At 46.3% G+C, this 10,950-nt stretch overlaps 1 protein-coding gene across 1 annotated transcript in view; it reads left to right on the forward strand.

Moving 5' to 3' along the window:
- Window positions 1-10,700: 10,700 nt before the first annotated feature.
- SCARF2 (scavenger receptor class F member 2) overlaps window positions 10,701-10,950 on the forward strand; it is a 334,216-nt gene continuing 333,966 nt past the window's right edge. The window contains exon 1 of the mRNA XM_073629334.1: window positions 10,701-10,950. This exon is cut by the window's right edge and continues 254 nt beyond it. The gene's annotated coding sequence lies outside the window, so the exon portion shown is untranslated.

Consider the following 10,950-nt stretch of genomic DNA (forward strand, 5'->3'; position numbering starts at 1 on the left):
ACTCGATAGGATGCATGACAGGGCTCTGTGCTGCAGCTTGTTGTGCCCCCATGTCTCCATACAGCTGGTGATGATGATGCCAGACCTGTGAGCTCTACCTCCTCCTCCTCTGCCACCTCCATGCCCTCCTCTGCAAAATTGTCCTATGAACATCAGGTACCCCCTAAGCGTTCAAAGGGCTATTCCCAGAGTCAGGCTAAAAGGTGCCATGCAGTGCTCCAGCTGGTGTGTTTAGGGGACAGAAACCACACTGGAGCAGAGATTCTTGTAGCTCTGCAGGGACAGGAGAGCTGCAAGCTGGAGCCAGGAATGGTGGTGTGTGATAATGGCTTAAACCTCCTGTCCGCCCTTAGACAGGGAAAGTTGACACATGTGCCATGCCTGGCACATGTCCCTAATTTGGTGGTGCAGTGTTTCCTAAATATGTACCCAGGGTTGCAAGATGTGCTAAAGCTGGCCAGAAGAGTCTGTAGCCATTTTAGGCGGTCATTCATAGCCACTGCTCGGTTGGCTGAAATTCAGCGGGAAATCCACCTGCCCGTAAACCGCCTTATTTGTGACATGCCCACCAGGTGGAACTCGACTTTGTCAATGCTGCAGCAGCTATACATGCAGCAGAGGGCCGTCAACGAGTACCTGTGCGAATGCGGCACAACCACAGGCTCAGGCCGCCTCTGCTTTTTTTCCCCACGCCAGTGGCTGATCATTAAGGATGCATGCACTGTATTGTCAACATTTGAGAAGGCCACAAGGATGGTGAGCCGTGACAGTGCATGCATCAGTGACACAATCCCTGTTGTGTTCCTGCTGGAGCAGACTCTGCGTGGCATTATGTACAGGGCACTGGAGGCAGAGCAGCAGGAGGAAGAGGAGGATTTAATTTCCTCTCAAGGCCCGCTTCATCCAAACACAATCATTCCTATGTCACAGAACACACAGGAGGAGAGAGGGGAGGGGGAGGATTCTGCCACCTAGCGATCAGGAACAGCGATCTCTCTCTACTCCCTATCAGTCCACTCCCCCCAACCCTATCTACTCCCTATCAGTCCACTCCCCCCCCACAGTTAGAAACATCTCCCTAGGACACACTAGGACACACTTAACCCCTTGATCGCCACCTAGTGTTAACCCCTTCCCTGCCAGTGACATGTATACAGTATTCAGTGGTTATTTTTAGCTCTGATTGCTGTATAAATGTCACTGGTCCCAAAAAAGTGTCAAAAGTGTCCGATCTGTCTACCGCAATATCGCAGTCCAGCTAAAAATCACTGATCACTGCCATTAGTAGTAAAAAAAAAAATAAATGAATAATAAAAATGCCATAAATATATCCCCTATTTTGTAGACGCTATAACTTTTGTGCAAACCAATCAATATACACTTATTGCGATTTTTTTAACCAAAAAAATTGTATGATATAGTTTAAAAAGGTTTTATCATAAAATAATATCCACTCAAATGTTAGTCTTTTATGACAAGCATATAAAACGCCATTCAATCCGCAGTTTACGTTCCAAAATCCAAGAAATGGCGTCACCAGAAGTCTTTATAGCTAATGCATTTCACTCCATCCCTGCAGCATCATCAGAGGCTCTGATGGCTCTGGAGGCTTCTGGTGATGCCATTTCTTGGATTTTGGAATGGAAACTGCAGATTGCACAGCGTTTTATATGCTTGTCATAAAAGACTGAAATGTGAGTGGATATTATTTTATATTAAAACCTTTTCAAACGATATCACGCCATGTATACTCTATTTTTTATCCTATGAGTGCATCTAACTATTGGGGACATGTGGAAGAGGATAAAGACACATCTATGAAAGATATATTTCATCAGTACAGGTGATCTTTACATGGATAGCTGGTGAGTGAAGGTACAAGAGGAATGGGAGCACAGCACTTTCACCACTTTTGCCATATATTTCTGCACTTATTAAATAACTTTTTCTGCATGGATAGCACTTCAAAGGAATCATCGTTATATTGAAGAATCACAGCACTATATATACTCTTATTGTTATGCTTTGTCATTTGTTATAGCAGATATTGTTGATTATATTGTGTTCTATATATTTAATTGAGCACAGACAATGCAGGAACTTCCCATACTAATTCTTAAGGAGTACACACCATTTTCTTGCAGCAGTCAAATCTTAATTTAATTTAAATTAATTTAAAGGGCACACCACAGCATGGGGACACGTATAGAATTCAGCGAAGGGTGTCATGGGTCCTTGCAACACGTCTGCCAGCAGCACACCACCAGCTGTAAAGTATAGCATGCAAATTTATCTGCCCCAGCTGCTGCAGTGGAAAAAAAAAATACAGTTACTGCCATCCATATGCCCAGTGTCTAAATTCTAGCTTGTCAAAATTGCTGGCTTTACAACTCCTGCCTTTCCATCTGGTGGATTCTGCCCCTTATGTGAATTTGCAGAATGTGCTGTATCACAATGGCAGGTACCCAGTCGCTTTTTCTTTGCACGTAAGGCCATTCCAGCTCTGTACCATTACGTGAAAGGCAATGTTGTGGCATCGTTGGGCAAGGCAGTCAGCAGCAAGATCCACATTACTGCTGACACGTGGTCCAGCAAGTATGGTCAGGGACACTATATTTTGTTCACAGCACACTGGGTAACTCTGCTTGCAACTCGGAAGCATGCAGGACAGGGCTCAGAGCTGGAGCTTGTTCTGTCGCCTAGTGTCAGGGCTGGGCTCAGCCCTTCCTTCTCAAAGCTGGCCGCTCAGCTGTCGGCAAATTGCCAGCTCCTATCTCTCCACGGTGACTCTCCTGTTGATAATATCCTGCTCGTCGGTCCTACCTACTTAAGCCGTCCAGTCCAGATGATCTCTGCCTTCTCATTGGTCACATCTCTAGAAACTTTCCCCTGTCTTCCTGTTAAAGACTTGCTTGGCTGACATTCCTTCTGGCTCCAGATCCTGCTTGCTGTTCTACTACGCTCATCTCTGGCTCCCTGATGTTTTGGCTTGCCCGACTATCCGTTCCGGTTCCTGAACTCTGGCTATGTTTTGACTACGTGTACTCTGTTTACCTTTTTTTATTATTAAACAAATGTGATTTAACTGTACTTCTGTCTCAGTCTGATTCATGGTTTCTGACAGTAGGCGAAGGCCATGAATTCAAAAGATGCAGTCAATCACTTTTTGGTAATATTTTTTCCAGATTGGATGAGCAGGATCACCACATGGATCAGTTTTCTATGGCATTACAAATGCTCCTGAGTCGCATGGCTCAACTGGAATCTCCCACTGTGGCTGCTCCGGTACAACCTGTGTTGCAGGCCGTCCCTGCTGCTGCTCCAGTCTCTGTGCAGGCACCCGCCTCGAGTATTACCTCTATAAGAGGTATGTCTGGTTATGCTCCGCTTCCCCAGCAATTTGGGGGCGATCCAGTCCAATGCAGGGGGTTTCTCAACCAGGTTGAGATATACTTTGAGATGCTGCCCCAGGCATTTCCCATGGACAGAAGCAAAGTATGTTTTGTGATACCTTTGCCTTCTGAGAGAGCCTTGGCCTGGGCAAACCCTCTATGGGAGATGCAAAAACCTGTTGTTTTGAGTTACCCTGAGTTTGTGACTTCTTTTATAAGGGTATTTGACGTTCCCGCATGCTACGCTTCTGCTGCCAAGTGCCTCACGTCCATCAAACAGAGTACTGTTAAGCCACTGAATTCTGTACTCTGGCAGCAGAGGTTGCTTGGATCAATGAGGCCCTTGTGGCTGCTTTTTCTCATGGTCTCTCAAGGATGAGATAGCAACCCGAGGTATGCCCACTGAGCTGGAGAAGTTGATCACGTTTTCCATCCTCATTGACTCCAGACTCAGAGAAAGACTCCCTTTTAATGAGCACTTGTGGAAGCCTCCTGTACATTTGTCTCCGAACTTTGAAGTCCTACCCTTGCCTCCCTCACCTCCCATGCCTCCTGGTACCGAGTCGGTCATTGAAGATGAACCCATGAACTTGGGCTTCACACATCTCTCCGCGGATGAGAGAACCCTTAGGCCTCATGTACACTGCTGCTGGTAAACGGACGTTTAGGAGCAGTTAGGCATTTTTTTCAACTGCTCCTGAACTCTCCTCTATGTTATCTTATCAATACATGTGCACAGGTTCATTTATAGTTGTTTCTAGGCAGTTGCATTTAGAGGCTTTTTTTTGGAACCCAAAAAAATGCATTCAGAAGCCGTGTTTCGAGGCATTTCAAACGCCAAACGATGCTAAACGTGGCTAAATGCGGTTACTCACGTTTAGCTGCTTCGTTTACAGGCACTAAACATGGCATGTAAACGCGGCTTAACAGCCGTTTTTAGATGCCGGTTTCTAGCTGTCAAGTTAAATCGTTCAGGAGAGGTTGAACAAAGTCCCGTGTACATGAAGCCTTTCCTTTATTGTGGCCAGGCAGGTCACTTTTTGAAGTCTTGTCCTACCCGTCAAGGGAACGCACAAACCTTGAGGTCCTGTCACGGACAGACCTTAGGTGGTGTTGTTTCGTCCCCAGTTATCCAGAAAGATAAGCCCCTGGTTTTGGTTACCCTTTCTTGGGCTCGGTCGTCCGTCAAGATACAGGCTCTAATCGACTCGACTTTGTATTGAAGCACTCGATTCCGCTGCAGCTGCATGACACTCCACTGGCCATTGAGGCTCTTGAAGGAAGACCTCTACAGCCTGCCCATGTGACTCATGAGACAGTTCCGTTGTCCATGGCCGTAGGGGCTCTTCACCATGAGATAATCCAATTCCAAGTTATTTCCTCACCTAAGTTTCTGCTGGTTATTAGTTATCTTTGGTTACAAAGGGACAACCCCTGTTTTGATTGGCTCTCCTGGTCGCCACAATGCAGTAAGACATGTTTCCAGAAAGTAGCCAAGGTCCTGTGCACCTCTTCACTCTCCTCCCTGCCAGAGAAGTACTGCGATTTTAGCTATGTCTTTGACAAAGGTCAAGCCGGTAGTTTGCCTCCACACCAGTCATATGATTGCGCAATTGACCTTTAACCTGGTGCCATACCCCCTCGTGGCCGGGTTTATCCTTTGTCGGTCTTGGAGGATTAGGCCATGGAGGAGTATGTTACAGATGCCCTTTCTCGAGGTTTCATCCACAAATCCTTGTCTTCTGCTGGTGTTGGTTTCTTTTTTGTGACGAAGAAGATTGGTGAACTGAGACCTTGTATTGATTATGGGGGTCTCTATTGTTTCACGATTAAGAATGCCTATCCGATTCCATTGATTACGGAGTTATTTAACCTCCTCAAGGGAGCAACGGTTTTCACAAAGCTTGATTTGAGAGGGGCATACAATCTCGTGAGGATTAAGGAGGGCGACGAGTGGAAAACTGCGTTTAGTACCATAACAGGCCATTATGAGTACCTCGTAATGCCTTTTGTCCTTTGTAACGCCCCGTCAGTTTTCCAGGAATTTATTAACTATGTCCTCTGAGATTTGTTGCAGTTATGTGTGCTGGTTTATTTCGACGATATCCTCATATTTTCCAAGTCCCTGGAGAGCCACCACACAGATGTCTGCCATGTGCTTCAGAAACTAAGAGAGAACAATCTCTATTGTAAATTGGAGAAGTGCAAATTCCATCGTGAACAGGTTAAATTCCTGGGTTATGTCATTTCCACTGCTGGTTTTTCGATGGACCCAGAGAAAGTTTCAGCAGTCCTACAGTGGCCCCGACCCGTGGGTTTACATCCTCTGGAGCGTTTTCTTGGCTTTGCCAACTATTAACGGAAGTTTATTCGTAACTTCTCGTCTCTGGTCAACCCCTGACTGATATGACCAGAAAGGACGGTAACCCACAGAGTTGGTCCCTGGAGTCCATTAAGGCATTTGAGAGTCTCAAGGCTGCCTTTGTTTCTGCTCCTGTGTTGGCACATTCTGATCCTACATTACCTTTTATCCTTGAGGTTGATGCTTCTGAGACTGGAGTTGGCGCCCTTCTGCCTCAACATCCTACCTCTGAAAGCGCTATGCATTCTTGTGGCTACTTTTCCAAGAAATTATCACCTGCGGAGTGCAATTACAAGATTGGTGATAGAGAGCTGTTAGTGATCATTTTAGCCCTGAAGGAATGGAGACATCTCCTCAAAGTTACCACTGAGCCGTTTCTCATTCTTACTGACCATAATAATCTCACATTCTTGTCTGAGGCTAAATGCCTCTCTCTCAGAAGTGCACGATGGGCTCTTTTCTTGTCTAGTTTCAATTACATTGTGTTATTCTTACCCGGTACTAAGAATGTAAGGGCTGACGCTTTGTCATGACAATTTTCCTCCACTTCCAAGATGGAGTCGGGTTCCGGTTCCTGTGATTTCTCCTGATCATATTCTGGCTACGGTTCGCACCAGTCTCACTTCTCCTTTGGGTGACAAAATTCTTTCTGCTCAGGTCCATGCTCCTCCTGAGAAACCTTGTGACCGCTGCTCTTATCCAGAGAGTCTCCGTACTGCCATGCTCCAGACTTACCATTCTCCCAAGGCTGCTGGCCACCCTGGGAAGAATCTACTCTTTTGGGCCATTTCCCAACAATTCTGGTGGCCTAGTCTACATGCTGATGTAACCGCCTTCGTAGCTGCCTGTTCCGTGTATGCTCAGAGTAAGAATCCACGACCCCTTCCAGTGGGCCTCCTACAACATACCCAATGGAGAGAGGCCCTGGAACCACCTGTCTATGGATTTCATTGGGGAGTTACCCAACTCCCAGGGCAACACAGTTATCCTTATGGTGGTTGACCAGTTCTCGAAAATGTCCCATTGTATTCCACTTAAGTTGCCCACTTCTAAGGAACTGACTTCCATTTTTTGCTAGGGAGATCTTTCGCTTACATGGGCTACCCAAGGTGATTGTCTCGGACAGGGGTAGTCAGTTTGTGTCCCGGTTCTGGCGAGCCTTTTGTGCACAGTTGGGAATTCAGCTTGCTTTCTCCTCTGCGTATCACCCGTAGTCTAATGGGGCCACAGAACGAGCCAATCAGTCCTTAGAGCAATTCCTACGTTGCTATATTTCTGACCATCATAACAACTGGTCAGACCTCTTACCGTGGGCGGAGTTTGCTCACAATAGTGCCTTGAATTCTGCTTCCCCATTGTCCCCATTTATGATGAACTATGGCTTCCAACCATCCATGCTGCCTGAATCATTTGTTCCGCAGAGTATTGCTGCATTAGAGGAGCATCCCCGCGGTCTTCGTTCCACTTGGGCACAAGTCCAGGAGGCTTTGCGACATGCTAATGATAAGTACAGACTCCATGCTGGACACAGACGCCTGCCTGCACCTTCCTACCAGGTTGGGGACAGGGTCTGGCTGTCATCTCGCAACCTCTGACTTTGTGTTCCCTCTCTAAAGTTCGCACCTCGGTTTATTGGGCCTTTCCGTATTCTTCGCAGGATTAACCCAGTGGCTTACGCGTTAGACCTTACTTCTAATATGTGTATTTCTAATGTATTTCATGTCTCCTTATTAAAACCTTTGGTCTGCAACTGCTTTACCACCTTGGTGCCTCGTCCTCACCCTGTACAGGTTGAGAACCATGAGGAGTATGAAGTACAGTCCATTGTTGACTCCTGTAGGTTCCGTGGGCGCATACAGCACCTGGTGCATTGGAAAAGGTACAGTCCAGAGGTACGCTCCTGGGTCTCATCCTCAGACGTACACTTCATGCCCCTGTCCTCCTCCATGATTTCCATAGACCTTTTCCCATCAAGCCTGGTGGTCCTCCGAGGGGGAGGGGTCATTGAGGAGTGGTTACTGTCAAGGCCGGGTTCAGCCCTTCCTTCTCAAAGCTGGCCGCTCAGCTGTCGGCTAATTGCCAGCTCCTATCTCTCCACAGTGACTCACCTGTTGATGATATCCTGCTCATCAGTCCTGCCTACTTAAGCCATCCAGCCCAGATGACCTCTGCCTTCGCCTTGGTCACATCTCTAGAGACGCTCTCCTGTGTTCCTGTTAAAGACTTGCTTGGCTGACATTCCTTCTGGCTCCAGATCCTGCTTACTGTTCTACTACGCTCATCTCTGGCTCCCTGACGTTTTGGCTTGTCTGACTATCAGTTCCGTTTCCTGAACTCTGGCTATGTTTTGACTGAGTTTACTCTGTTTACCTTTTTTTTTATTATTAAACAAGTGTGATTTAACTGTACTTCTGTCTCAGTCTGATTAAGGTTTCTGACACCTAGTCTCCATACAGCTAGTGGTGATGATGCAAAATTTGTCAGCTCCACCCCCTCCTCCTTTATGCCCCCCTCTTCTGAATTGTCCTATGAACCACCAGTACCCACTAAGTGTTCAAGGGGTTATTCAAAGAGTCAGGCTAAAAGATGCCATGCGGTGCTTAAGCTGGTCTGTCTAGGAGATAGTCACACCGGAGCAGAGATTTGCGTCTGTCCACAGACTCCGTTGACCGGCTGACATTTATCAAAATTAATCATTCCTGGATTAGCAGCAGCTATCAAGCCCCTGATGCCGGTGTCGCTGATTAAGTGTTTATGGAATGTGGAATCTCTGCAAGACTATCTAGGCTGCCTAGCTTTGTGGGTGTTGATTGTATCTGGAAGAAATGTTTTGGTGTAGGTTTTCATCAAGAGTACCTCTATAGCAGTGATGGTGAACCTTGGCACCCCAGATGTTTTTGAACTACATTTCCCATGATGCTTAACTACATTGCAGAGTGTGTGAGCATCATGGGAAATGTACATAAAAAAAAACGGGGGGGGCCAAGGTTCGCCTTCACTGCTCTATAAGGCTGCGGTGTGACGGCACCACCAACACCCAAAGCCCAATTTTTCCGCACCTGTTACTTCTATCCAAAGTCTGCCAAACAGACACCAGAATTTATCCAAAAAATCTCTAATCTTGTTCCGAGTGCACTAAATTGTGGTCTTATCATACAGACTGGCTCCTCAAGCAGTTTATAAAATAAAGGTTGCAGGCATAATGTCATTTTTTTTTCTTTTTCTTTATAAATGTCCTTTTTGCTGCAGCAGGTTCTATACACGGTACAGATGTGCTACTTTACAAGCAGACTAAGGGGACCCCCAGGCACTATATTTAAAGGAATTTTTCATTTTTATTGTTTCACTTTAAAGTGGTTGTTACCTTTCAAAACCCTTTCACCCGCAGCCCCTCTATTTTATCCAGGGATAATTCACTGTATAAGTGTTTTTTTTTTTTTTTTTTATAAACAAAGCCTCTAAATACCTTTTTTGTAGCTACATTTAGGCTAGTCATGTGCCTTCTGGCCGCTCTGCCATTCCGATCCAGAGCTACAGCGGGAGGGACCAAGATCTCCCTCTGACGTCAACCACGGGGCGGTCACATGGCCACTCAGCCCCTCCCACTGCAACCTTGGATCAGAGTAGCAGAGCGGCAGGAAGTCACATGACCGACCTGAATGTAGCTGCAAAAAAAGTATTTAGAGGCTTTGTTTAATAAAAACACTTAGGGCCAGTTCACACCATAGAAACGCAGTCCGGATGCGTTCCAGATGCTTTTCTGCATGCAACTTTTTAAAGCATTCCAGTGTGTTTTTGGTGCATTTTTGATGCAGTCTAGTGCATTTCTCCCCCCCCTATTTTTTCTTAACATTAAATAAGGATGTGTGTTCCAGTGCTTTTTTGGTGTGTTTTCCAGTGTGTTTTTGATGCGTTTTACAGCATTCCAGTACAGTCCAGTGCAGTAAAAATGCAGCATGTGCTACTTTTTTTTCTGGAACTAGAACGCACTGGAACTGCAAGCACTGGTGTGAACTATGCCATTGAAAAGCATATAACCTACTTTTCGTGCTTTTTTGATGCAGAAAAAAAAACGCACTGGACTGTATGTGGTGTGAATTGGCCCTTATACAGTGCATTATTGCATTATCCCTGGATAAAACAATGGGGCTGCCAGTGACAATTATTAAACTTTTTTTAACTACTGATAGCGGCATGATGGGGTGGGGTGGTTGAGACACAGACATGGATCTGACAGGCAGGGAGGGAGGGGCTGAGGGGGACAGAGGAGAGCTGCGACTGATGGAGGCACGTGAACTGACCACGGTGTCAAGGCTCAGCAGCCATGATTTTCGTAGTCAGTAGACGGAGGGGGACACAGGAAGTGGCAGGATCAGGTTTTTTTTACAGCTTAGAGAGGGTCAGGCAACACAAGCACTATGCTGTTTAAGCTGCTATAGGGGAACAGGAGATCACTTTCTTTTTTTTTTTGTTAGGGTTACAAACACTTTAGGCATCATTACATCACTGCTTATTTAAAATTTATATTTTTTAAAAAACTTTTTTGTATTGATACATGTTCTTCCAGGGCAGTACCCGGACCCCCATACCCTTTGTATGCCCAATAACTTGCATATAAGCCTTCTAAATAGGCACTTTTGATTTTTCGGTCCCATAGACTTTAATGGGGGTTCGTTGTTCGCGGCCGAACTTTTGCGATGTTTGAAAGCTGTGGCGTGAACCTGGGGGGGTGTTCGGCCTGTCTCCACTCCCTAGACAGCAATAAAAACCTGGCAGGGGCTCTAATCCCTCTCCTCTCCATCCAAAACTCAAAAATAGAAAGAAATTTCTCCTCCAAGTGTACATTAACCCTCACATGGCTAGTGAAGAAGATTTGTGTAGAGTTTTGCCGTTGTAGAGGAGTATGTGTGGTGAAGGTGGGCTGACAATCTATAGCGGAGCTGAGGTGGAGGGGAGGGGGGGCATGTCCGCGGTGCCCCACCTCCTAGAGGATCAGGGTAGCAAATCTGGAATTTCCTTCTGCCACTCCTGCTGTAGAAATCATTTCAAGCTGCCTGCCAGTGCGAGGAAAGTGAGCTTCATTTCCGTTATTCCGCTCCGGCCATCGGATGAAGAGTGGAGGGGACTCCGCATTCCTCCTGGCGGGATGTGTGCCGGGAGGGGGGGCACTACTATGAAACTTTCCTCCTGGACACC

The sequence above is a fragment of the Aquarana catesbeiana genome, linkage group LG01, assembly GCF_042186555.1.
Source record: "Aquarana catesbeiana isolate 2022-GZ linkage group LG01, ASM4218655v1, whole genome shotgun sequence".
Lineage (NCBI taxonomy): Eukaryota > Metazoa > Chordata > Amphibia > Anura > Ranidae > Aquarana > Aquarana catesbeiana.